This window comes from Cuculus canorus, chromosome 2 (assembly GCF_017976375.1).
Source record: "Cuculus canorus isolate bCucCan1 chromosome 2, bCucCan1.pri, whole genome shotgun sequence".
Taxonomy (NCBI): Eukaryota; Metazoa; Chordata; class Aves; order Cuculiformes; family Cuculidae; genus Cuculus; species Cuculus canorus.
In genome coordinates this window covers 96,176,584-96,201,407 of record NC_071402.1, presented here as the reverse complement: position 1 = coordinate 96,201,407, position 24,824 = coordinate 96,176,584, and positions in this window count along the sequence as shown.

Below are 24,824 nucleotides of genomic sequence, written 5' to 3'. Positions count from 1 at the left end.
CTGGTCTCAATTAATTCCTCCTTAAATCAGAGCATAGCTGTTTGGGGAAAAAGAACCTAAACTCACATTCTCTTTTGATTGAAAAGTTTTCCAATGATATATACTCTATTGTAGCCCTTGGGAAAGAATTCCACTGTTTCATTATTCTGAACATTAAAAATCTGCATGTCAGTTTTATTCTGAATTTGACTGGTTTCAACTTCCAGTCACATAATGTCGTTATACATCTGTAAACTGAAAAGCCCAAATATCATCAGGTTTCTGTCTCTTGGTTTAATGGTGATTAAATAAGATTTTCGCTTTCACCTTTACATGCTAACTATACTCCCACCTTCTGGTTTGGGCCGTAGTCATGTGTCCACATCCCTATGAGTGGATATTTTCTAAATGCTCGTCAGTGCTTTGACACCCCGAAACAGATACAGTGCTGCTGAGATCATGCTGCTACCAAATGCACTGGAGATCTATGAGTGACAGAGGAAACAGTATTTCATATTAATGTAACTAAGCACTGTGACACATCACCCTGAGATGTGACCTACCTTGTCGCCAACCACACCGCTGAGCACTGACTATTGGGGTAGCCTGTGCACCTCTTCACTGTGAGGAATTCTCCGTTGGCAGATACAGGCCTCTATCACCAGGCATGTCATGCCCAATTTAGTAAGTGCTCCAGACTAGTGATCTGCGATCTCTGTCACTCCTGCTGACTCTTTATGTCAGGGTAGACTTGGTCCATAATGCAGTTATGTTTCCACCCATGTCATTGATAAAAGTGTTTGATAGCAGCGAGGCCAGCTTTAGTTTGTAGGGGAGCTTGTCTAAGTCTCATCTCCTTGATCGATGTCACTCTGCTTAAACTCTTCTGAACTAAATCTTGTAGTAGACAGTGCTGTGGTTACCTGGTTTTTATACAGCATGGAGTAGTATGTGTCTTGACACCTGTTGAAGCAAACACAGAGCCATGACAGGTTGGTACAGACAATGCAAGGTACCACTTTGTAAACCAGGTTGAAGTCCTGTTCACCTCTCACACCAGACCAACGTGCTGTTATTGGATCTGCTTTTTCTTACCTCTTTGATACTGCTGCTCTAAATCTTAGATTGAAATAGGGCCAAGAACTGATCCTTAGTGACTGGCACTCAACTCATCACCTAAGAGACTCCTGCAACTCTGAAGTCTGCTGGTGCCAACAGGCTCACTTCGAGATTGCCGGCTTATGTTCACTGGACAAGTGTCGACTTAAAGTTGAGTGTTTTCTGGTTTCCCACTGCTTGTTCTTGCAACATCTGTGTTGTTATGACATCTGCTGTAAAACCAGGACAATATATAAATTTGAAAATCATTCCTATAAACCAGCAAGCAATATAGCAGACAATGAAGTGCAGGGGGATTACATGTGTATCATACAGGCAATACACTGTACTAACTAAACACAAATATATTTTATCTTGGGGTTTGTCTTTTGGAATGAGAATGGAAGAGACAAATCAACAGAACAGGGATAACCCAGTGAAACCTCATTGAAGTCAGCAGAGTTACACCAGGGATACATTTGGCTGATTCTTTCCCTAACGGCTGTATGAAAGCCTTAATATAGAGTTTCTGCATGTGTGAAGCGTATGCCAAGACAAATGCAACGTGCTAAATGGAACCTCTTGATTTATTTAAATAAAAAAATATGTTACAAAAAAACAGTGGATAATTGGAGTGGAATAGATCCAGACTGGAATCATCTGTCTCATGTCTCCAGAGTGTCTGAGGGAGGAGCAGTAAGGCATATCTTGCTTGTATACTGAAGGAATGTTGGATTTGCAGATAGCAGATAATTTCTTGAAACTCTAAGATACACCAAGGGACTTGGAGCTCTTTAGAAGACAAAGGTTGTAATCAGATGTAAAACAGCACTTTCAGCTGCAGCTGATATTGACTAAGAGGTTACAAACTGAGGAACCACCAGTTCTCAGCTGTTCATCAGTTATCTTCCTTATAGCCATTTGCCTTCCTCTCCCCTTCCAGTGCAGATCTGCCAGTGTCACTGTCACTCCCCACTGACCAAAAAGGTCTAAGTACAAAAAAAAGATATAACCTATCAAAAATGTTAAGGCTAAACAAGCTTATTTTGCTGTAACTGGCTTGGAGTATAAAGCTGGGGGTGTGCTATGGACATAGAAGCCACTTAGTCATTTCTGGGGCTGGGCTAGAAGAGGCAATATCTTGGTGTCGATACAGGTCAGCAGCAGCCTAAACACCATCTCTGAGCACACAGTTCAGCATTTGAACATCATGGACTTTCTCCTTAGAACCTCTGATTGCCTGCTAGTTGTGGAGGCTCACAGAGCCTTCCAATGGTTACCTTTCCACTTGTGCTGAAAAATACCATGTATACAGTAACTTCAGATACAATCTCCGGTTTTGAAGGAATGCTAGAGGGAAATCTAGTGCTCCCATGTGCACTGTTCAAAATGATGCAAAGAAGCTTCCTCAAGACATGAAGCTGTTCTACTTATCATGAAATAATTACACAAATTCCTCTAGGAAGAGGTCAGAGTAATCATAAAAGCTAATACACATATTAGCAGCATTTCAGGTACATTGAGTGTCTCCATCTTCCATGAAGTGGCACAATGGAATAAAAATCCTCAGCAAAGTTCTCAGCTGAGATAGGTCACTGTTAGAAATAATAAGGCAACTTTGTGTCTACATATGCATTCACAGGGGTGGCAGACTGTTTTAATTTTAAGGGCCTGTCTGTGATAAGAAAATCAGCAAGAGGAGAGTGAAAAACAGGAGAGAAGCTAAAGCACTCCAAGAAACTCCATGGAGAGAAACTCCATGGAAAATCCCTGGATAGATGTCATCTCACATGTTGAGAAGTGTGATGCTGCGGCTCTAGAGGAGTTATCTTGGTTACGTGAGTATTTCAATACTTCTGTGTTTGGTGAAAGTACCAGTTAAAAGAGTAGATGGAGTTTGTATAAATGTACTGAGATGGGAAAATAGTAAGATATGGTCCATAGTAATACTTAATGGTGAGATTTTCAAACTAGTCTTAGAACACTCATTGGCACTCATTGGTCCTTATTTCTAGTGAGAAAAGGGTTTCCTAACTGGACAGCTTTGAAAATGCCTCCTTTTTTCAAACGAACATAAATTGATTTTAATTTGTTTGTATTCTTCAGCTGTTTAAGCACTTGAGAAAATGTCACTATGAGTCAACAAACATGTGCTAATCGATTAAATCAATGAGCATAATATCAGCACCCCAATATTGAATTAATTCCTTAAGATTTATTATATAGCTTCTAGAAGAACTTGTGTCTTGTTAGACTGGGTTATATGAAACTGGGTTATATATACATATATAGACTGGGTTAGTAGATTTGCCTTGGGGCAGTGTAAAAGTCTAACTTTGACATTCTGAAGTTTGGATACTGACATGTGAAATCATAATGTTCTTTCATAGCCTGATCCAGTGTCCACAAAATTCAGACAGAAAATTTCTGATGACTCCAACAGGTCTTGAGTCAGGCTCTTAATATGTTTTTTTCCACCCTACTTAATGTCTGACCTCATACAGCTTTGTTCCTGTAACAAAACTCCTAGGGAATTTCATTCTGTCCAGTACCTGACTTCTGCCTAATTTCTTAGAAATAGCAAGGCCGTTTGCCAGCTCTGTTGAACTCTGAACAAAGCCTAAGAGCTGGTGAATATGTAGCTTCTTTAAACATATGCATGTCTAGACAATAAGGCTTCAGAGAGTATAGGATACATTGGGTTTTAAATTAAGCAACTCTGGTGAGAGGATGAGACCTCTCAGTTACTTTTAGAGTTTGTGAGATACAACAGTTATGCACTAAAACACTAAATCAGTGTGGAACACAATGAGGCCTGAAATAATTTCTGATGTTGGGATCCCATCCTGTAAATAAGCTCATCTACTGGAGGGGACAACATTGCAGTCCAGCAGTTAATATGCTGGACTGGGCCCTTGGAGCTGTGTGCTTTACTCCTGGCTTACAAACCACATTGTATGAATTACTACAACTCTGCCAGCCTGTAATTCCCTCTGTTTAAAGGAAGAGAATTATCTTTTTTTTCACAAAACTCTCTGGTAGGTCCTTGCTTTGTTTGATTGGGACTAGCTTGCTTATTATCAATGAGACAGCAAGAAAAATTCAAAGAAGTAAGAGTATTTTAGACAATGCCATTAATTATTTTCATGACATGTTTTGCATTGGTGGCACAAAAACTAAAAGCCACGACTCTCTCTGAGCCTCACTTTCTTACTGCACATAGAGTTTTTCAGTTCCACAATGCACTACTGATTCTGCAGGGGGATAGGGGGGAGCAGGCAGGGATGAGAAGAAAAGTGATGATTTTGGCAGCTACACCGTTATGATTTGCTAAAATAGCAGCTTGGCAAATCTAGTTTCTCAGATATCTAATGTTTTCTTAATTACTGACAGCTTTGTTTTTAACTGAACGTGGAACAATGTGGAGAAATGGGCAAGCGTGGCCCCTGACTCACCACTGCCCAGCTGAGCTCGGCAGGTGGGAGCAAGCCATCTCCAAGAAGGGGCCCAAGCAGCAATTCCTTCCACAGTTCATGAGGCTCAGCAGATAGATGCAAGGGGAGGGAGGTCCTGTGACCCAGCTGCCAGTAAAAGGTTAGAAAATTTGCCAAAAAGAACGTGAAGAAGGGTGTTCAGGTCTCAAGGTTTCCTGGTGAGGTAACCCTTTCCCCAGCCATGGTTTGATATGGGTAAAGATGAGGCAGGAGACAGCTTAAAGGAACTGGTAGCCTCCGTTCTGTCCCATGTGGAGAACTGAGGGGATGTGGCTGCTCTAGCCCATCAGTAGCTGGAAGCATCCCTTCAGGGGCCAGTGTGCTTGCCTGGGAATACATCTTCAGGGGTAGGTGGAACCAGGTCACCTTACCCATGTTTACTTCAGACTAGGGACTACATTTCATGAAAAGCATCTCCATAGTTTGAGTGATTTTTGGTCTTCCTGGTTAAACCAACACAGGGAATGTACAAAGCAACACTTCATTGGTCAGGCTTGAGATCTTGGGATGGGATCTCGTAGGTGGAAACATAGGACCTTTGTGTGAGCAGCTAGCTACCTGTTCTGCAGCTCCTGCCCTCCCTGCTCCTCTACCAGCAAGTGCCAGAACATGGGGAAATTCTAAGACATAGGAAAGTGGAAAGTTGAAAGCTAGAAAAAGACAGATTATTTTGTATGCCTGCATGCATGTAGCTAATCTATTCACTGCTCCAGAGATCTCAGGGACTAAGAACATAGCAGATTTTCTTTTAAAGGACTTGATACTTAACAAGATAACAAAAACATCCATCCAGGTTAACAATTTGAGAAAAGCAAACTCTTTAAATTCAAGGCTTTATATTCATTTCAAATGAGCGGAGACTAGGATTAAAATATTCATGGGAACAAGCACTCTTAAGGATGCTTGTGTGGTGACAAGATACTGGACTAGAAAGACTGCTGGCCATGTAAAGCTATTCACGCATAACTGTGCTCCTAATGATCCCATGGCAACTTATTTTTTGACCTGTGTTTATTGTATTGGGTAAATGTCACATCCACTTTCTGTCTCATTATTAGCATAGCTCATCAGGCACTGTGCCTGTGTGTGCTTGTGTATGCACAACACATAGGCATAATTACACGTAAGTCCTTTGGTGTCCTTTTTCCCAGAACAGTGTAATACGTCACATATGAAATGATTTTTTTATAGAAATAACGCTGCAGAGATCATTTTTTCCAACTATTTTTTACTTTTTACTAATACATAGGAGAAATGGAAATAGTGAGTCAGAATGTATCTGTAATCACATGGCATGGAGAGAAATTCAATTTCAGAAATGCTGAGCTTTGTGTCTCAGTGCAGGATGAAGACTCAAAGTCGGGCTGTACAACACACACCACAGATCTGTCATTTATGACAGATAAACTGTTTTGAGAAGCAGCGGCATCTAGGCACTGATTAGTCAAAGATATTTTGCAACTGTCCTTTCACTGAGGTTAACTGGAGCTAAGGAAGTGTTCTGGGAAATCGAGCCGGTACAGTGAAAGCAGAGCGCTGGGAATGCAGGCTGCTAACTTTGGCTCTTCCACAAACTTGTTTCTTGACCTCCAGCACATCAGAAGAAGGACTGGAGTCCAAGAGCGATCTGGAACTGCTTATCCATCATTGGGCTGTCCCTCTTTAACCAGCACTTGTTTGCCTTGCTTTCCATCAGGATCTCATTTCCTCAGCCCCAGACAAACAGGTGGGTTGTGAGAGGGTGTAGGAAATCCTGTAAAGGGATCCTGAGTACCAAAGTCCAAGCCCCTGTCCCACCAAACCTTGCTGACAGGTTTCTCCCTTCTTACGCAACGCAGAGGAGGGAATATTAGTCTGTGAACTAAGATTGTGCTGGGTGAAGCATTGAATAACATTTCTGCTTATAGTCAGCCTACCCATCTCGTACACTCCCTCTTCTCCCTTCTGCCACACTGCAGAGAAACAAGACAGCACTTCTGCCTTCCGGGAGGGGAAACCTCCAGGTCCCATGGCCCAGCGCTCCTCTGGGCTGCTGCTGAAGGCCCAGAGGCCAGCTCCCAAGCACACCCGCCTCAGCATCCCTGGCTGCCCCCCCAGTGCCTGCCATGCTTCCCTCTGGCAGGTCGTTGCCTTGACCTCTAAACAATGGAACTCTATCTAAAGAATGAAGGGATAAAAAAAAGAAAGAAAGAAAAGAAACCAAGCGATGCCTGGGATTAAAGCAAAGAAAAAAAATTACAGGAGTGCAAAGTACAAAGAGGGTTAAAAAGGAAAGAAAGAAAAAGGGATGGGAGACTTGAATAGCATTGAATATTTGAATTTCTTTTGTTTGAGCAGGGTTTTTCTTAAAGCTGCTTGGAACTGTGGAGGGGCTTTTTTTCATACAGGTGTTGTGTATACATTTTTCCAATTAGAAGAATGTCCTTTATATATTTAGCACTATTTAGAGAGAAGTGGGAAGATAAGGCTGCTGAGGAATGCTTCAGGCTAAATCCAGGTTCTCCAAACTGGCTTTTGTTGCGCCAATGTGAATCACTTAATAATTCATATTTCAGAATACATTAATGCAAATGATAATTTTAGCTTGCTATTGAATTTTTAAATATGCAATACAAGCAATTTATGTTTCTGTTCATTTTCCCTGGTAAAACTGTTTAGACATTTTTAACATATGCTTGGTTTCTCCCATCATATATCATCCTATTGTTTTAATTCAAGGTAATTAAAAATCAGAGGCATTGCAAATAATACATGGAGCCCTATGTTCGTGCAAAAATAACATGGGACTGATACTCAGTCTTGCAATTTGAATGAAAGAGATTTTTCAGTGATGCTTCAATAACAAAATAGCGGTGTCCTGTGTTTATGCAGATAATCTATATCTAAATAGTAATTACTGTGATTAATCTGTATCTATCTCTTTCTTTACATCATTAGGTTTTTTTCCTGGAATTTGTTTAAGATTTACAAGGAATATTTGATGTAGGAAGGACAAACATGTTGTTTCTCTCCTACTGGGCTGGCTAGATAATTTGAAGACTGAAAATTAGAGGTTATTGAAGATTTGCTTTCTTTTTTTGTTTGTGGAAATTAATTGTCAGCTTTGACCCCACTTTGCAGAAACATGGTGGGAGCTCAAGTGGCAGGCAAGCTGTGAGACCCAGAGAGCCCAAACTAGGCTTTGCCCAGGGAAGGCTAGGAAGCTCTATTACTCTTACATTGCCCCTCACTCCTGCAAGATCCCCATGGGGCAGGAGCCAGCCCTGCCTGCCCTAGTGATGACAGTCCAACAATGTGCCACTTTGTAGAGACATATTTAAAGCAGTCGTTGGGGACATGGGATGCAGCATCTTGCAGTATCCTGTTCTTCCAAGAACACTGCACGTGCCTTCTGTGACCTGTTGCGAAGTAATGAAATGTTCACAGAGGGGGCCAAGGGATGAGTAGGACATGCTGATGACCAGCTGCTGTCCTGTTTCTCTTCCTCACATTTCTGACAGTGGCTTTCCAGCTCCCACTGTCTGTGGGGATGTTAGCTTGGCCCTTGGTCATGTAACTTCTCTCCCATTGAACCATGCCTGTAAAGAAGGACAAGAAACAGATCTTGCCTTTCTGGGCAAGAGAAATAAAAAATATTGCCTTCGATCACTTTTCAGGACAGCAAAGCCATCCTTTACCACCCATGGTGACAGACTGCATTCCACAAACACCTTCTAGCCCTTAACTTCCACTGGTCTGTGACTGCTCAGCTGTGATAAAATGCTAGCATTTCCTGGATACGAGATATACAGACAGATACGACCCACCCAAATGCTGGACATATCCCTGAGCTCCCATATGCAAATCTCATCTTGTATTTAATCAAATATCATCCATTCAGGGAGGAAGAAAAGAAAAAATGAAGGCACTATTAGAAAGGAAATGATAATGAGAAGAAAAGAGATATCAGGGAACAAAAAAAAATTGTTATAAATTAATATTACAACCTGGGGATATAAATATGTCTGATTATTGGAACACACATTCACCCCCTCAAACCATTGCTGGAAGCATTAAACTTCCCACGACATGCTGTATTGGTCAATGTATCTCTGTAAGAAGGTGCTTTGTATCTCAGAGGTAGCATAAGAGCCATTAGATGTGGGTGTTGCTATGGTAACTGCTCTTTTTTTTTTAATTGAATAGCATAGTGAGTAGTCTTGTAAAACCCACCAACCCGTAACTTGCTGGTGCCCTGAGGCAGCATTAATGCAAGCACCTTTCCTTTGTCTTATTTCCTTCCTAGAGAGATGCAGGTATCTCAGCGTAAGCTACATCCTTACAAGCATAGTAGCTGTGCCTGGAGAGTATGTCCAGCTGCTTCTTAGTAAAGGAACAATAAACAGAAGGTCAGGTAAGATATACCAGTTTTATTCCAGGCTACTTTATAAACCATGGTGTCAAGTAGACATATAATTTGCCCCTTCTTTCACAGCTGAGATGGGTAGCCAGGACCTTTTGCTAACATGCCACCTTTTACTTCTGTCACACACACAAACTGAGATTGCCCCACCACCACCTGCCTCACCTAATACATGGTGCTGTATTGCAGTAAACCTCAGCCTTCCAGTACACTAGCCAGTTGGATAAGATTATCTTTGTTTGCCGTAAGATTTATTGTTTTTCTCTTCCTCTTGACGGGTGTCATGTGGACACATGTCAAGTTTGACTCTTTCTAACTCTCCAAGACCTTCTGCTTTTATAGTCTCCCTTTCAGACAAGCTGGATTGCCTGTTTGGTCTTGGATCCTGCCTGGTTTTGCTGCTGTTCATGTTTTAAGTCAGTAGCAGAGTGTTTTTGTAGGTACAAGAGTACCAGCACTCCTCGGAGGAGGGAGGCTGTCTCTCTGGTTGAAGTAAGGCTTGTTTAATTTGGGCAAACACATCAATTTTTCAGCTTCAGCTCCAGAATTCCCCTTGACACAGCTGACACACATGCCTTGTCAGAGTTTTGCTTTGGGATGCTCTGCACAGGGTGTATCCCCAGTTTCATTGTCCTTGGCAATTGCAGCTCTCTCCTGTAGTCACAGCCAGTCTGTACTTGACCTGACTGAAGTACGTGCATATACCTATTCAGAAAGCTGCCAGCAGCTGAAGGGGAACAGCTAACACTTCCTTTGCCCTTCCAAACCAGCTCCGTGGCACTGCTGTGATATTTTAGGTGGTGCTCAAGTAGCTCCTGACTCTGGCTGACTGGAAGAGCTCCCACGTGAACCTGGGACTCTCCACACATTGCAGTATTGTGTCACTTTTTTAATGTTTACGATTCCCCATGACCTATCCATCCCTATGCTATTCTGTGCAAGCCCACTTAATGGAACACTTTGTCATGATGAAGGGGAGATAACTGGATTTGATGCTGAAAGAATAACTAATATAAGGCTTTGTTTTGCTTTGTTTCGTTTTGGTTTGGTTTGTTTGGGATTTTCATTTATATGTTGTCTCGGGCAAAGTTCACAGCTGAGATCTTGGGGATCCCCATTCAGGTGCTAACAAGCAAGGGTAGTGCTGGCACCAATTTTTAAGATAAGTATGCTTTTGTGTTTTTTTTCTTCCTTAAATGTTTTCTGGGCATCTAAAGTTCTGCTTTGAATATTGCATGGTTTCAGTTTTGGCAGGGCTCAAATGGATTAGGTCTAGAACTATGGTTCTCCTACCTAGCTGTCCCAAGAAGGTCTCAAAGCACCTGACGTGCCAGCAGGATTAACCTTCCTACATAGTAATGTTTTCTCCTAAAGCGCTGTTGAGTGGGCACTCTCCTGTCTCCATGCTGTATCCCAGGCTGGGCAGGCCAGCCTCAGGCTCTCCTAGCACAGTTTTTCCACTATGGGAAAAATAATTCAGGATTTATTGGGTTAGACTTTGCTCCAAGGTCAATGTCTATGTATTTTTCAATGGCATTTTGACATCAGATAAAAAAAAAGGATAGACAGAAAAGATGCTAAATGCAAATGTCAGCTTCAGACAACTGTAAACTTTGGGTACATTAGAAACAGGAGCTGAGCAGTATGGCCAGAGCCCATGATGTATTTATTAACCAAAAGTGAGAGAATTCGTCCTGCTTCAGAGAACTGAAGTGAACTTTGCAGGGCATGTAAGTCTGGTGTTGCTCTGCCATTTGTGAAGTTAATTTCCCCCTAGAAGGAAGTTATGGTCTCTAATCAAAGGCCTGTGAAAAGTGACTCATTTTGCTAGGGTGGCAAAGGCCTCTAATTTGTTTTGATATTTTTGGTCCTATCTAGGGAATGTCTTTTATTGGAAAAGGCAGATTAAAAAAACAGATAAAAAAGAGGAGGAAATGCTTGATGTGCACTTGAGGAGCCTAGATTTGTTCAAATACGAGCGTGGAAATTCCGAGTGATCTTCACATTCAGGTCACAACTTCACTGTAAAGAAAAGGTCACTTCAGCTTGTGTTCTGGGGCAGCTTTTTCTCTTTTGTCCCCTCAGTAAGATCTCTCCTTTTGTATTATTATAGATGTACCTTGGTTTCAAACTATTACTATTCCTTTTTCTTTTCTCTTTTCTTTTTTTTTTTTTTTTTTTTTTTTAAATAGAATTGATATTTCATCTTTTAAAAGATATACAAGAAAAAGAAATAATATATGCACCACTGTGGAAAAGCATGTCTCTGTTCATACCTTTGCATTTTACAGGAAAAGATGTCATTCCTTTCAGATCCATGAATTAAGATGCACTATTTTTTGCTGAAGGCTATTTTAAATTAGGCTAATAAATTGCTGCTCTCTGCCTTGCGTGATAATGCATTACATTATCTACTGATGTACACGTATTGTTTGACTCTAATGGTGTGGAAATTAAATGTTAGACATGGGCCAGATGTTCCTATAGATGAATATGAAGTATGACTCCATCGTAGCTGAGTCTCAATGGGACAGGAGGTAGACAGTGAGGTTTTCTGAACAACAGCAACAAAAAACCTTAAGTGGGTCACTTGCATCCACACCCAAGATCCAGCCTTAACACTGAGCTGTTGAGGAGCATTATCAGCCTGAGCTCCATTATTATTCTTCATCCAGAACTAGTGCCTTTCTTATTTCAAATGCTTTGGTGATTATAAAAACACAAAGAATGGCTTGTAGAGATGATAAATGTTTGCCACCCTTCTTAGACTGACAGAAACAGCTCAGGGTGCATCCCTAGCTCCTACCTTAGCTACAAACATTTTGAAGCTCTCCCTCTGCCCTTCCCCCTCTCCCTATGTATTTTCATGCAGTGGCTGAGGGGGCAAACAGATGCACATTACAGTGAATATTAATAAAGGTCTCCCACTGGCATCTCCTCTCTGGAAAAGACAGGGGTAGAACAGCTTACAGTCTCCCTCGCAGGGCTAAATTATCCAGTGACTCATAATCTCAGTACTAGCAGAATGTTGCTGAACATGGGTATTTAGGATATTTGATAATGATGGACAGGAGTGTTTTCAAAATTGGTAATAAAGCAGCTTTGCTTTGGGAATGTTCTGACTTGCTACAGCCCACTAGCACCTAAAAAAAATCCTAACCATGAGATCAATTGAATGTTTATATTTGTGTCTATGTGCATGTATGTCCATATTGTGTGTAAGGTGGAAAGGAAGGGTAATTTTTGCATTATCAGTAGAGGTCTGTGAGTAAACCAGAGGGACTTTGAGGAGTAGTGAGCTGGTAATACATGGATGTTTTATCACCAAGAAGGAGAGATGAACTTCCTTTTCTTTTCACCAGCCCTGCTTGCAGGAGTGGTCCCCTTTGACCACTGAGCTCAGACCCAGCATGCAGATGGCTCCAGGATGGCATGAGAGGGAGAGTGGTGAACTGCAGGGTGCATGTGGGAATGAGCGGTGGCAGGCAGAGGCAGAAAACAGCTTTGCAGCCAGAGAAAGGGGTTGCATAAATGCCTCTAAAGAAAGGTGCCATGAAGTACCCTGAAGGGTGAAATGAGATGAAGGATAGCTAGCTGTGTCCATAGCACCACATTGCTTTTGAATAGGCAGTGGTACTCAGCTGTGTCCCTTGAAGGGATGCAATGGTCAGTCATTTTTGAGGCACAAATACATCTGGCTTGAGAGCTCTGAGCTTTTACCATGTCCTGACTCAGCCTCCTGTTGGGGAAATATTTCTGCAAACATTTTTGGTATAAGCTTGGTTTTTGTGTATCTGAGCTCACCAAAGACCAGGGATTATAATGAGTTATGTTATTCCTCTGCTGAATGTGGCAGTCGTCCCAAGAGCATCAGACCCTGATGGTAAGCTCTGTGCCAGCCACATCTGTGTCTCCCACAACTCGCTGAGCACTGTGGCGTGGTGGAGGGAGGGCATAGTTGCCTCTGTTGTGGCCATAGGAATCTCCAAAGGCATCTTGCTGTGAACAAATCAGAGTCCCTACCAAGGACAATGGTGCCGCACTGACCCAGGGTGAAAGCCAGCACCAGGTTTGCCGAGCAGGATTTGTAGAAAGCAAGGCTCATTACCCATCTAGCTGCAGTTTCTCAGGCCTCTTCAGTGGCAGACACCATCGGATATACTGGAGAATGTTTTCATCACAGCTAACAGAGGGCTATCCAGATTGCTTGTAACTGTTTTTAGCACAGTAAACATTTAAACCAAGTGCCTGGGGAAAGGAAATAAAAAAAAAAAAAAGTCTGTCGTTGCTTATCATTTTTAATTAAATCTCAATCTATCAATCTAGTTATTGTGTGAGACAGAGAGAACCAGCCGTGAATGATTTAGGATGTGGGTGATCTGAGATGGCTGCTAGCTCTGTGGCCTGTGCAGCAGCAAAATCCAGCCAAGGCACTCCTGCTGCCAGCGTAAGGGCAAGGCACAGGGGCAGGATGGTCCTAACAGCCTGGCTGCCATCGTACAACCTGTGGGCTAAGAGAGTCTCCCAAAGGCTGGAGTGGGTTTCTGTCAGCAGGTGATGTGATCCCCACCTCAATGAGCTCCCATGGAAAGCAGGGTTTGTAGCAGCTGGATGACTTTGATGGTACAATGAGAAACATGAGCACTTCTGCCCATGCTGCTGCAGTGCCAGCTTCCTCCCTGGTCAGATGGTGCTGAGCATGGCTCAGGAGAGCCAGATGCCATGGCAGATGGGCACCAGAGGATAGAGTGCTTCTCCTGGGCACTCAGCACCCTTGACATTTGCAGTCCCATTCCCTGTAGATGGGGAGAGAGTGAGGGTGTTGTGAGTGACCTTTTGATCTCTGGGCTCAGGGATTTAGCCTTTCTAATGGAACTGCTCCAAAGTACTTTAAAATGTGAAGGAAGAGAGGGTTCATTTGACAAAATGTAATACTTACTGTCTTCAGGTCTTTTCTTTCCCAGAGTCAATATTAGCCATGTTGTTCATGAATGAAGAACAAAACAACAAAAAAAAAGTAAAGGCAGTTTCCATTTTTGGTATCGGTTTTGGGTCTGAGTGGAGGTGGGAGTGGGAGGGAATGGCATATGTTCATCTGCATTTCAGGAACAATGAAGCTCAAATCTGAAATTATTTCCTATTTGAAAATAATACCTAGACAGATTTTTATTGACAGAGCCAATTTAACTCACTGTAGAGTTCCCAGCATCTGAGCTCTTGTAAATCATCTGCAAGCTTCTCCTCTTCTCCACCACTTGCACAGTAGTGAAAACTGTATTTCAGATTTCACTGAAGCTGATCACCAGGTAGCTGGAGAAATATCTGAGAGAAAGTGAAGGGAAGCGAAAGAGGCTCAGGGCCTAGAAATGTAGGAGAAGGGTTTTAAAACCTGAAACCGTACCAATATTTCTTTGTGTGACAGCACTAGAGTTTATACTGGGTTTGTATCCTCTCTCCATAAGATGAAATATATGCCTGTAGGTCTCACTACACATTACTTTTATCCTCTGTGGGTAAAATATATGTTCTTAGCTATCTGATAACTATAGCCTGCTCACAGCGTGCATTACCTCTTTTGCTCACAACGTGCATTACCTCTTTTACTATCTGTTCTTATGAGTGAGCCCTCCTTGATTTTTAACTCTCAGTTGTCTGGTCAAGTCTTACCACTTAATGAAGGATATGAGTGAGAAAAGGAAATACTTTTTCAGAAGTCAGTGAAGTGGGTCTCAGCTCCATGACTGAGAAAACATGCTGTTTCCCCTTCAGGATCTGTCCATACAACCAACTACACACAAACCTGAAGTGACCTTGATTACCTGTTGAGGTACGTTAGTCCAAGAGAACAAGTTTCTTATCCATTTGATAATATCCTCTTGGTTTGAACATGGCATGTTGCTTATATATTAATTAGTTTTACTGCAACTCACATTTCATAGGTCTGAAGCTCTTCAGTGAGAGGAAACCACAGCAAGCCAATAGGAGCTATTCAGTTAATATATCTCAAAAAACCATCAAGTTTTCCACACTCACACTGTAGCAGGAATTTTGGCAAAGTACCTTTCATTTACTGTGGTGGAAAAATGTCATCAATTCTTAATTCAGTGGAAACTACTAAATTAAAAACACTTAAAATATCTGGATCTGGGGAAATGGAGGGTTTGATTCTGCATCTATCAACTGAATTGTCATATTTCTCTCATACTTTGTGAGACCAAGATTGGCCCCTGGACAAAGGAGATTCTGGATAAATACAAGCAATACATAGTGGGGCGGGGGGGAATCCAACCCAAGTATTTTCTTTTTCTTACAAAGCTGAGTTGTTGTCATTCTAGGAACCCTTACTTTACTATACATCTCTATATGCAGCAGCCTTCCCTGTGGCAGATGGGTGAGGTTTTTCTACATATCTACCTCAAAATTCTACATCCTTGCTGGTTACATAAATTAAAGTGATATGATCCTTGTCTTTTTGTTATAAAAATATTTTTTTATATAGCACAAAGGGACTCACATGGCAGACAGGCAGAGTAGAAAGTGAATGTCAGGCATTTTCTATACCTTACCTAGAAGAAGGTGCCCAAGTTTCCTGCACAGGAGGTTCTCTCCTATCTGCGATAGGTCCATGATGGGCTTGCCTCCTTCTGAATGGCAAGTCATCCGCTTTGTCAGGCTTTCTCCTTTGTGTCTGTGCTTTCATGATCTCTGCAAAGACTCCCACAGAAACTCTTAAATGAGAGCTTGTCCTTCGCTTTTATGATGTAGACGTGTGGCCAAGGAAATCTGGGCCAAGATCTTCAAATTCACACAGGCTACTGTTTGATCAGAACTGCTTGAGCACATTTCAGCTGGTGACCCCTCTGACTGATCGCTGCTCATATAAAAGCCATCCAGCCCTCTTATTACTAACAGCTTCAGCTGGAACTGCTGATTAATTAAAAATGCCTTGACCAGTCCCTTCACTGTGGGAAGCCAAGTCCACGAAGACTTTATAAGAAAAGTCACTGTGACTCCAAATGAAAAAACCTATCCTGTCTTTTCCCTCTGATTTTTAATTCCCACTGCAGATTCATGTCCTGGTGAGTCATGACATATGCACAGCACATACGTATGAAATCAGTTGTCTGTTCTGCCCTTCCCCTGCTACAGCTGCTTCCTCACTCCTACACCTCACTTTTGTTTCTAGACCTGATTCACAAAAACCATCTAAGAAGAAAAGACAGAAGGAAAGAATTTTCCCATAGCTGCCAGTGCTGTTATGGCAGTACAAGCATTCAGTGTGGATTTAACCTACAGCAACAGCCAGGGCTGTGAGACGGAGCTGTGGATGATGATGTGAGCAACCTCTCTGCCACGCTAAGATAATCACACCAGACTAGCTTGAGGTGTCAATGCAAGATGGACAAATGCTAAATGGCAAAATAGGTGGGAAATAATAAGTATTTTACACTGTGAGCCTATCACTAATTGTTTGCTAGTGGTGAATCCTCTGCAAACGCTTCCCTACAGACAGCTTGAATATGGCCTGATTCCAGAGCTGGTAAGTGAAATACACTGTGGTTTCCTCTTCACAAGTAAATTTTTGTTAAAAAAAAAAAGTTGAGGTTAAACTGTTCAAAAGTACAAAGTGCTTTAGATTGGACATCTGGCCCTAGATATTGGAATTTTGTCCCATTGACAATGACTTTGACAACGTCCTCCCAAAGACTCTCCTCCGGCACCACTGGGAGGGTGGCCAGGGATACACAAATAAAGAATAGATACATCTGAAGAAGAAAACTCAGTCAGCTGGCATATGAGATGCCACTAGAGCTTTGTTTGCTGTGTAAAGCACGAGGGCCTACTTCTGGCCAAGGCAGTAAAAAGGATTTGTCTGCAAGCTTATCCTCCTACATTGGTAAAATATTTCTTTCCTGCACTTTTTCATCTCTCTATTTTTGACGAAATGCCATGCCTCTGCTGTCTACTGCTCCCTTCTCCAATGGTTCTCTTTTCTTCCAGCTTCTCTTTTCACTGTTTCCTTCTCCCATTTGTTTTTCTCTTGTACATTTTGTGCAACTTCTCATTCTGTAGTGTCATATTTTACCCTCTCTCTACTCTATAGACTCCAGCTAGTACTTGTAAGCTCCCCTGGCAGCTGTCCTGCAGCAGTGTTTCCATACTAGCACTTCCTTCATCTGTTGCCCTTAGCCAATTATGGGCATACATTCGCATTTGCACAAGGCATTGACACATTCTTCTTAAAGATCTTATCCCATTGCTATGTCAAGTTCCTAACACCATTTGCATCATCCAAAATGCTGCATTCTTCATAGATGAAGTGAGAGCCTGCTGGCTGTTACAGTGACTGATAAAATGGCAACCACAAGAAGCCTAAAATATAAAATTAATCTATGTGGGCTAGTTCATAACCCTGACAAAGCATCTGTCTATGTAATAGATCACAAATCAACCCTTTCTAGGCTGCTTTGAGCAAATTCTTCAATTGCAGAAAAAGCCACACTTGGATAACCAATTTAAGATTATGCAGCCAACCCATACAACATGCACCATGCCACACACATGAGAGTGCCAGGCACACCTGTTCAGTATGGGATGTTATTGGTGGCAAGAGAGAAATGTATTGAAATATTTCTAGCAGTGTCTCACAGCTTTTACTGTGACAATAATGATGATGACTGTGGGGAGATTAGGTGTTGCTACTAGGTCTGCTCAAAGACCACACAGATGAGACAACCCATCTCCAGTGTTTCTTTCATCCTTCATGGACGTCTCCTCAAGTCTAGGAGTCTCCCCTCACACACCAGTGACATTCAGCTCTAGGGTGACATCTTGCTCTGCAGTGGACAAAGTCTGCAGGCCAGAATGAGCTGGTCCAACTGATGGATAACTCTGCTTTAGAGGACACACACGAGTCACAGTTTCTACCATGGAAGTCTTTCCATTTTGATGCCCTGCTTTCATGTTCTCAGAACTTTACCAAACTTAATTTTTTTAACTAAACTATTAAACTGAATATTTTTCTTTTCCTGTTACCCAGGATCTGGGACAAGGTAACAAAAATACTTCATCGTTTTTAATTTTTTTTTCTTGAGATTGAAATCAAGGAAAATTATTTATTTAGGAAAAAAGAAAGCATACAACCTTCATTAAGATGTTCTAACATTATGTCATTTGCTATCTTCTTTCAGGATGTTACCGTGCATATGCTTGTTTGCCATTTTAGTGGACATTTTTCTCAAATGTGGCAAATTATATATATATATATATATATGTGTAAGATGAAAATTACCATATGTTCATGTCTGGAGAAGACTTTTTGAAGCTTAGCAACTGAAGTATCTGAAGAGTCCCACTTTCAGACCTTTCCACTGCAGATACTTCATCCTTTCATGCCTAGAGACCAAATTATAAAGTCTTGATATCAAGTGAGGTGGCATGGTCCAGCTAGCAGTACAACATAGTACTTCCCTGTACTTGCTGAAGGATAGTGTTTTACAGCCACTGGGACAGAAAGCCAGAGTATTATCTGTTTCAATTCCTTGTTCTCCATCTGCTCATGCCCAGAAAAACAAGTGAATGGGATGGAATATTGGGAAAAGATTGAGCAAGAGAGACAATCTCAACCTTAATTCCATTTTTTTCTCATTTTTTAGCCTGTTGGATTCTGGTATCATCCTGTTCTTTTCTTATGATACAATTATATGCTATCTTTTTAAAATATACTTTTCATTTCCAGGCAAGCATAAGAATAAAATAAATGCATCATTTTCTTTGCACTGTAGCTGCATGAAAGGTTTATGATATTGATGGTGGCAGTTCCTTGACAAGGAAAACTATATATTACTATAGTAACATTCAAAGGTGGTTGCAATGAAAATAAAATGATTAAAACTAAGGCAATATTTGCTCACATAACGTAAGTCATTTGGATTGTGAATTCCTGACAATGGCAAAGGAGAAGAAAATTGTCAAGAAAGAGTGGCAAATTGTCCCTGCTTCATGCTGCAGAATCCAAAGGTTCTAACTGACAGCCAAGGAATAAACAGTAACACAAAAGCAGACTTAAGATATGCACTAACAGTGGGCCGAGTTCTGCTTTCACATATGCTTTAGATTGCCTCTTGATTTCTGTACAAGCGTCTGTTTATAGCAGTGATATATCTGCTCAGAGAGGGATTCGGTGCCCTTTGGATCAGGCTGCAAATATGAAAGACACCACAGCTATCTTCATGACAGATCAGAGATAATGCAGGAAGAATCTGAGAGCAGATTTTGCCCTGCACAAGAGCATAGAGTCAAATGTGGTCATTCCTGCTCTGCCCTCCACAAAGTATATGTAATAATAAAAATAAATACAAAGCCTCTGTGCTTCTCAAGATCTCTGAGCTATTAAACAAAAAGTAGCCTAAAAGAACATACCAAATTCTGTTCTTCCTGTGGGTCTCCATTGATGTACCAGGGATACAAAGATAGAGTTTGACATTAGATTAGCGCAGTGCAGGTGGGATCCAGAGCACCACAAAAAGGCAAGATTATGATTTTTCCATATAGAAAGACTGATGAGGCACTCCTCCTCCAAGTGAGTTCATGTTAGACAGAAAAAACCAAATGGAATAGAAGACTGTGCATATGCCTCTAATGTGCTGTAGCAGTTTGGCTTGATACAATGGCAGCTGGGAGTTTGGGGAGATACTCCACGGAACTGTAAAGACTTAGGGAAAATGCAGTCATATCAGACACAGAGCCCTGGAGCACTGGAGTTATCTGCCCCCAATATACGCTGCATTTACTCAATAGTGGGCAAAACACACCTCAGATTACAAAAACACACCAAAATAAATGGCACCTTTGAATAGTAGTCTTGACCTGTAAGACAAGGAATGGCACCAATAGAAAATTGATTTCCCTGACTGCCATTCTTAGCCTGCTGGAAAGCCTGATTCCAGGAGAGGCAATTCCACAGGCAGCTAGCTGCTTTTGGTGTAAGAGAATGTTATGCAGAGGCATGGAGGGGAGAAGAACAGGCCAGGAGCAAAGGAAATACTTTAGTTTGACCCTTTAAAACCCGATTCTCTCCTTTAAGAACATTTTTGTTCAAAATCACCTTGACTGCCAGGCTGGCCAGCTCTGAAGTAGGAAAGTTCAAAGATATTGTGCTTCTACTGCCTAAATTTTAATTAGTCTGTGCATAAACAGGCAACTTTGAAGTTGTCTACACAGTGATTTTCATGTACCCTGTTGACTTGAAGAAACCAAAGACTTGAGCAGCATTCAAAGCCACCTGCTGCACGTGTGTAAAGGATTCCACAAAGTGCAAATGTGGTGATTTAAGTCTTAGCCTGAAACATTTTAAGGATGTGGATGTTAATTCCAAAAAGAGACCTTCCACGCAGACCTGTAGGTCTCCAAAGAACAGCTGCAATGTCAGGTTCCCAAAAGCGCTGAGGCCTGCAGACCCAGTACAGACCGCTGTGTTTTAGTTTAGCTCAAGATGCTCTGAGCAATAAAATAGCGTAAGCCATAAAATCACCCAGTTTGTGGGAAAAAACCAGGTTGCATTCATTGCTACAAACCCCCCTGCTTTGATTTAGCTACTCTTGACTTACAGTGACAATCTTCCATTCTTTCTGTGGGCTGCCAATACCTGTGTGCCCCTATAATGGTATTAATCATCTTTTATTTATAACAGGACACTGGAAGCTTCCATTTTCCCCCTTCTGATTTATTTGTAGGACAACAGGTGCACAACTTACGCAGGTGTATGGATATGTTGTGAGTTTACTGACAGCCACAAAACTTCTTTAGTAAATTATTACTTGTATCAAAGCTGCCATTATTTTTATTCCATGCCCAAACAACTCCACAATTGTTAGCTCCCACGGTCCATTATCTGCTTTGTATTGCAACTGCAGTAATGCAGCTTATAGGTGCAAGACTTCTTCTCTCACCCTCCAAAAACACCCAAAACCAAAACATCCCTAAACCATACACTGCTTCCAGTTTCTGAAACTTGGAAAAGGTATTGAAAATGTATCAACAGTTTCCATTGGCAACTGCTGCAGAATAGCATGATACCAGTTCAACAGCTGACATGAAATGCCTTTCCATATGTAAAGCTGTGCCTTAAACACACAAGAGATACTAAGAATAAACTTTGTACTTTCTTTTTCTTTTGTCTAACAGCAAATGAGTTGTGAAGAAGTGCTGGATGCTTTAAAAAAATGCAGTTATAATTTTGGATCCAAGCTGTGAGAACACTCATTGGAGACAACTGTTCTCTCATGGGCTAAACCTTGAATAAACAATCACAGCTCTGTGTGATATTACTTCTTAACCAGATTCTAGCATTGAGCTGTTGCCTTGCCATGGTTACTTGCCTTTTAAACCAATGTTTCTTTGCCTTCCTTTTTGCCAAGATTCTTGCTTGCTTGGCAGTGACTCGTTCTCATTTGAACTTTTGCCCTATTTTAATCTCCACCAAATTTTTACTCCAAAAGAACCTTTTCACTGATATCTTTTTGTTGTCCTGAATTTCCTTTCTGTGTGTGAGAACTTACTCGGGGACATGGCTTACGGGAAAGAGCCCAAGTGACTGTCTTCTTCTGAGTATCCAGCAGTTGGCAGGCATCCGTGAGGAGACTAGAAAACAAAACCACAACAGCACAAGACGGTAGCCACTATCAAAATAAAACTTAATAGGAAAGAAGGATACACACATATATGCACACAAATTACCATGTCATTCACTTGGAGATTTATTTGTGCTTGTTATCTCCTCAGCTTGCCTCACTTGAATATTTGAGCATAGCACAGTTAAAACCCATGTAAGAGCACTCCTCAGCCACGTAGGGGTTTGAGGCAGAATCCCTCCCTTACATTGCACCTCTGGAGCTGACAAAGCACCAGGTTCCCATGATTCATATTAGAGTTCTAGGGAAGGGGAACATATCTCTGGTTGCTTTGGGGCAATTCTATAGGCAACCTGGAACAAAACAATGCTTCTATAAAGAAGTTAAAGTTCAATTTACATGAGGACAATAGGTCATCTTGAAATATCTTGGTTATTTTTTGTGACGTTTCATGGAGATTCTGAAGGGAGAAAATAAGCTTGCTGAAGGCTCTCTACAAAATGTATCTGGCCACATAGTTGACATATTATTCCTGCTGCTGAAAAACAAAAAACCCACAGCAGTCTCTTACTTGCTCATTCACTTTCTTATTCATGGGAAGGCATCACTCTGTGTTTGCCTGAAAGAAAGGCAAGTACATATGTATAACATACACATATACATATACATATACATATATGCATATATGCATATGTATAAAAACACAGTGACAGAATATCTTACTAATATTTACTTTTGGTAAAATCCATTCTCTTACCAGAAGCTTACCTGCCAGATTTCCAGTTCTAGTGAAAGCACAGTTATTGCTGTTTGGAAATCTCTCAGCTTAAGGCTAGTTTTGGCTGAGTTTTTAATGTAAGTAAAAGCTAGCTCAAGCCGCTAGGACAGCAAACCTCTTCGGTGTTCTGGATGTAAAATGAACCAGGATAACATCCTTCTGGTATGTACATCAGGTTTTCTGGTAGACAAACCAGAGGCCAATGATTTAGTCATCTTTATTCACAGATGAATAAGGAGCTGTGTCCATAGACTAACAAATACTTAAGACCAACTTTTCACTATTTAAAATTTTCTAACTGACACTTAAATGTAGGAAAACCATCAAGTTACCTCTTTCTTTTAAAACATAATCTTACCAATATTTTACATATTAGAGGATTTTAAATTAAATCAGACAATTAAAAGTCTGTCCTTGCTTCCTTTTATTTATTAACTTTTAGAGAGCAATTTTCTTCACAGTAGCAAAATCAATACTCTGAGATAATGTCTCTAACACAAATTTCCTTTCTCATAAAATTTTATTGGCAATTTAATTTTTCATCTGTATTGAAATGGTAAAATGTACAAACAATGGTCTTTTTTGCTAGTAAAAAGTCTTTATTTACTTTGCATTACAAGCAGGAGGTACACTTTCCGCTAAGTTCAATCACTTTCCACATCCTGAAAAACTCTTCATTTGCACAGAATCCTGGCTGACAGAAAAATCACTAGCTAATTGACTAGACTATGCTTTACATGCAAGTATTGGTTACAATCTGTTTCTCAACTCCCTTGTGTCTGAGTTGTAAGTGGGCAAAAGTGCCCATCCAAAACACAGTACTGCACTGAACAGAACCAAGCTATTACCTTGGGGCAATCTACCCCTTAATGCTTAATATACACACTTATAGTTAAATCTAGCTGAAATACTGTGATTTTTATTTTCCTGTAGTGTATGTACAGCAGAAAATCATTGCACTACCTTAGGCACGGAGGGGAAGTAAAAGGGCTAGATATGTCGCTTAGTCCAGGATGCGAACACAGACATTTCTATACATTTCTATGACAAAGACAAGGTCTTTTCCCATAACAAAGCGGGAGACAGAGAAGGAAGGCTACTCAAAGCATTGCATAGGGTTTGGCTACATGGTAGTAATGCTTTGCTCCATTCTAGGCTCTCCCATCTGATGATTTCAAAATTATTTGTATAGTTTGAGTCATCAGAAGGTGCCAAGGTAGACTCAAATATTATGCCCATGCTGTTCACAGGAAAGAAGAAACGCAGCCAAGTTAGGTAACTTCAGTCCAAGACTCACACTGAGACCCACAGCTAGTACAGCTCCTGTTGTACTCGTTTCTTATGCTAGAACTGATCTTTCTAGTGAACAGAAGCCTCCTTAGATAGCTGCCTCCTGTGTGGTGAGCAAAATCAGCACAAAATTGTACCTTGCAGAAGCATGGATGAAAGCACACATGGCCAAGCTCTGTCAGCAGCTGTGTGGCTCCCACCAGCTAGCAATTTGCTCAGAATTTGCCCCATAATGTGTAGGCACAATAATCCCAAACTGCTGGCAAAGCCCCTCATTCGAAGTCATAGCTATTCTGGTAGTAATTCAGGCTCACACAGCCAGTATAGCCTTTGGGAAGGAGGCTTCTGCCTGTACAATGCTGACTTGAGTCCCAGTGCTGAGTGTCATTTTCCCACACTGAGTAGTCCCTTGATCTGTGAGTAGTGCCTATGGCTTCTACAGGGACTACTTGCAAAGCACAATTCGGCTCAGCAGGCTCTTTGTAAATGTGTGGCTGCCATTCATTCAGCAGTAACAATGACCCTTGTAATCATTTACAATGCCTTTGGGCCTCCACGCGTGAAAAAAGTGCTACTATGCCAAGCCAGTGGGAGAAAAACTTGTGCAGTGGTCGTGGATTTAAAATTTGAATTTTGAAGCATTACTTATATCGAGAGATGAAACAACAAGAAGTGGGAAGGGTAAGAAAACATGAAAGGAAATAGACTTAGGGAAACAGAAGCAGAAGGAAGTAATCAATAAATCATAGAATAAAGTAAAGAGAAAGAACCTTTAAAGTGCCCAAGCTTAAATGTCAAGAGTATTAGAACAAAAGAGCTCCAAGCAGAAGAATGTGTGACAGAGGAATATGCTGAAACTCTGACAGAATGCATGCTCGCTCTTGAGCTTGGAAAAGAGTACAGACAATAAAGGGCAACAGAGAAGAACAGAATAAGAAATTAGGAAACCATTTAGGTTCCTCTTCCTTAAATAGTTTTAACACACAGGATTAATATTATTGTTTCTGGAAGATTCTGAGGAGTAGAAGTGTTAAAAAAAACCACCATCACAGTGGTGAAAAGCAAAAGATCAGTTTTAAACTCTGTAGTGTGCTGGGAATGTGCTATTACATATGCACGCAGGTATGACACCAATATTGCAGAGTAACAGG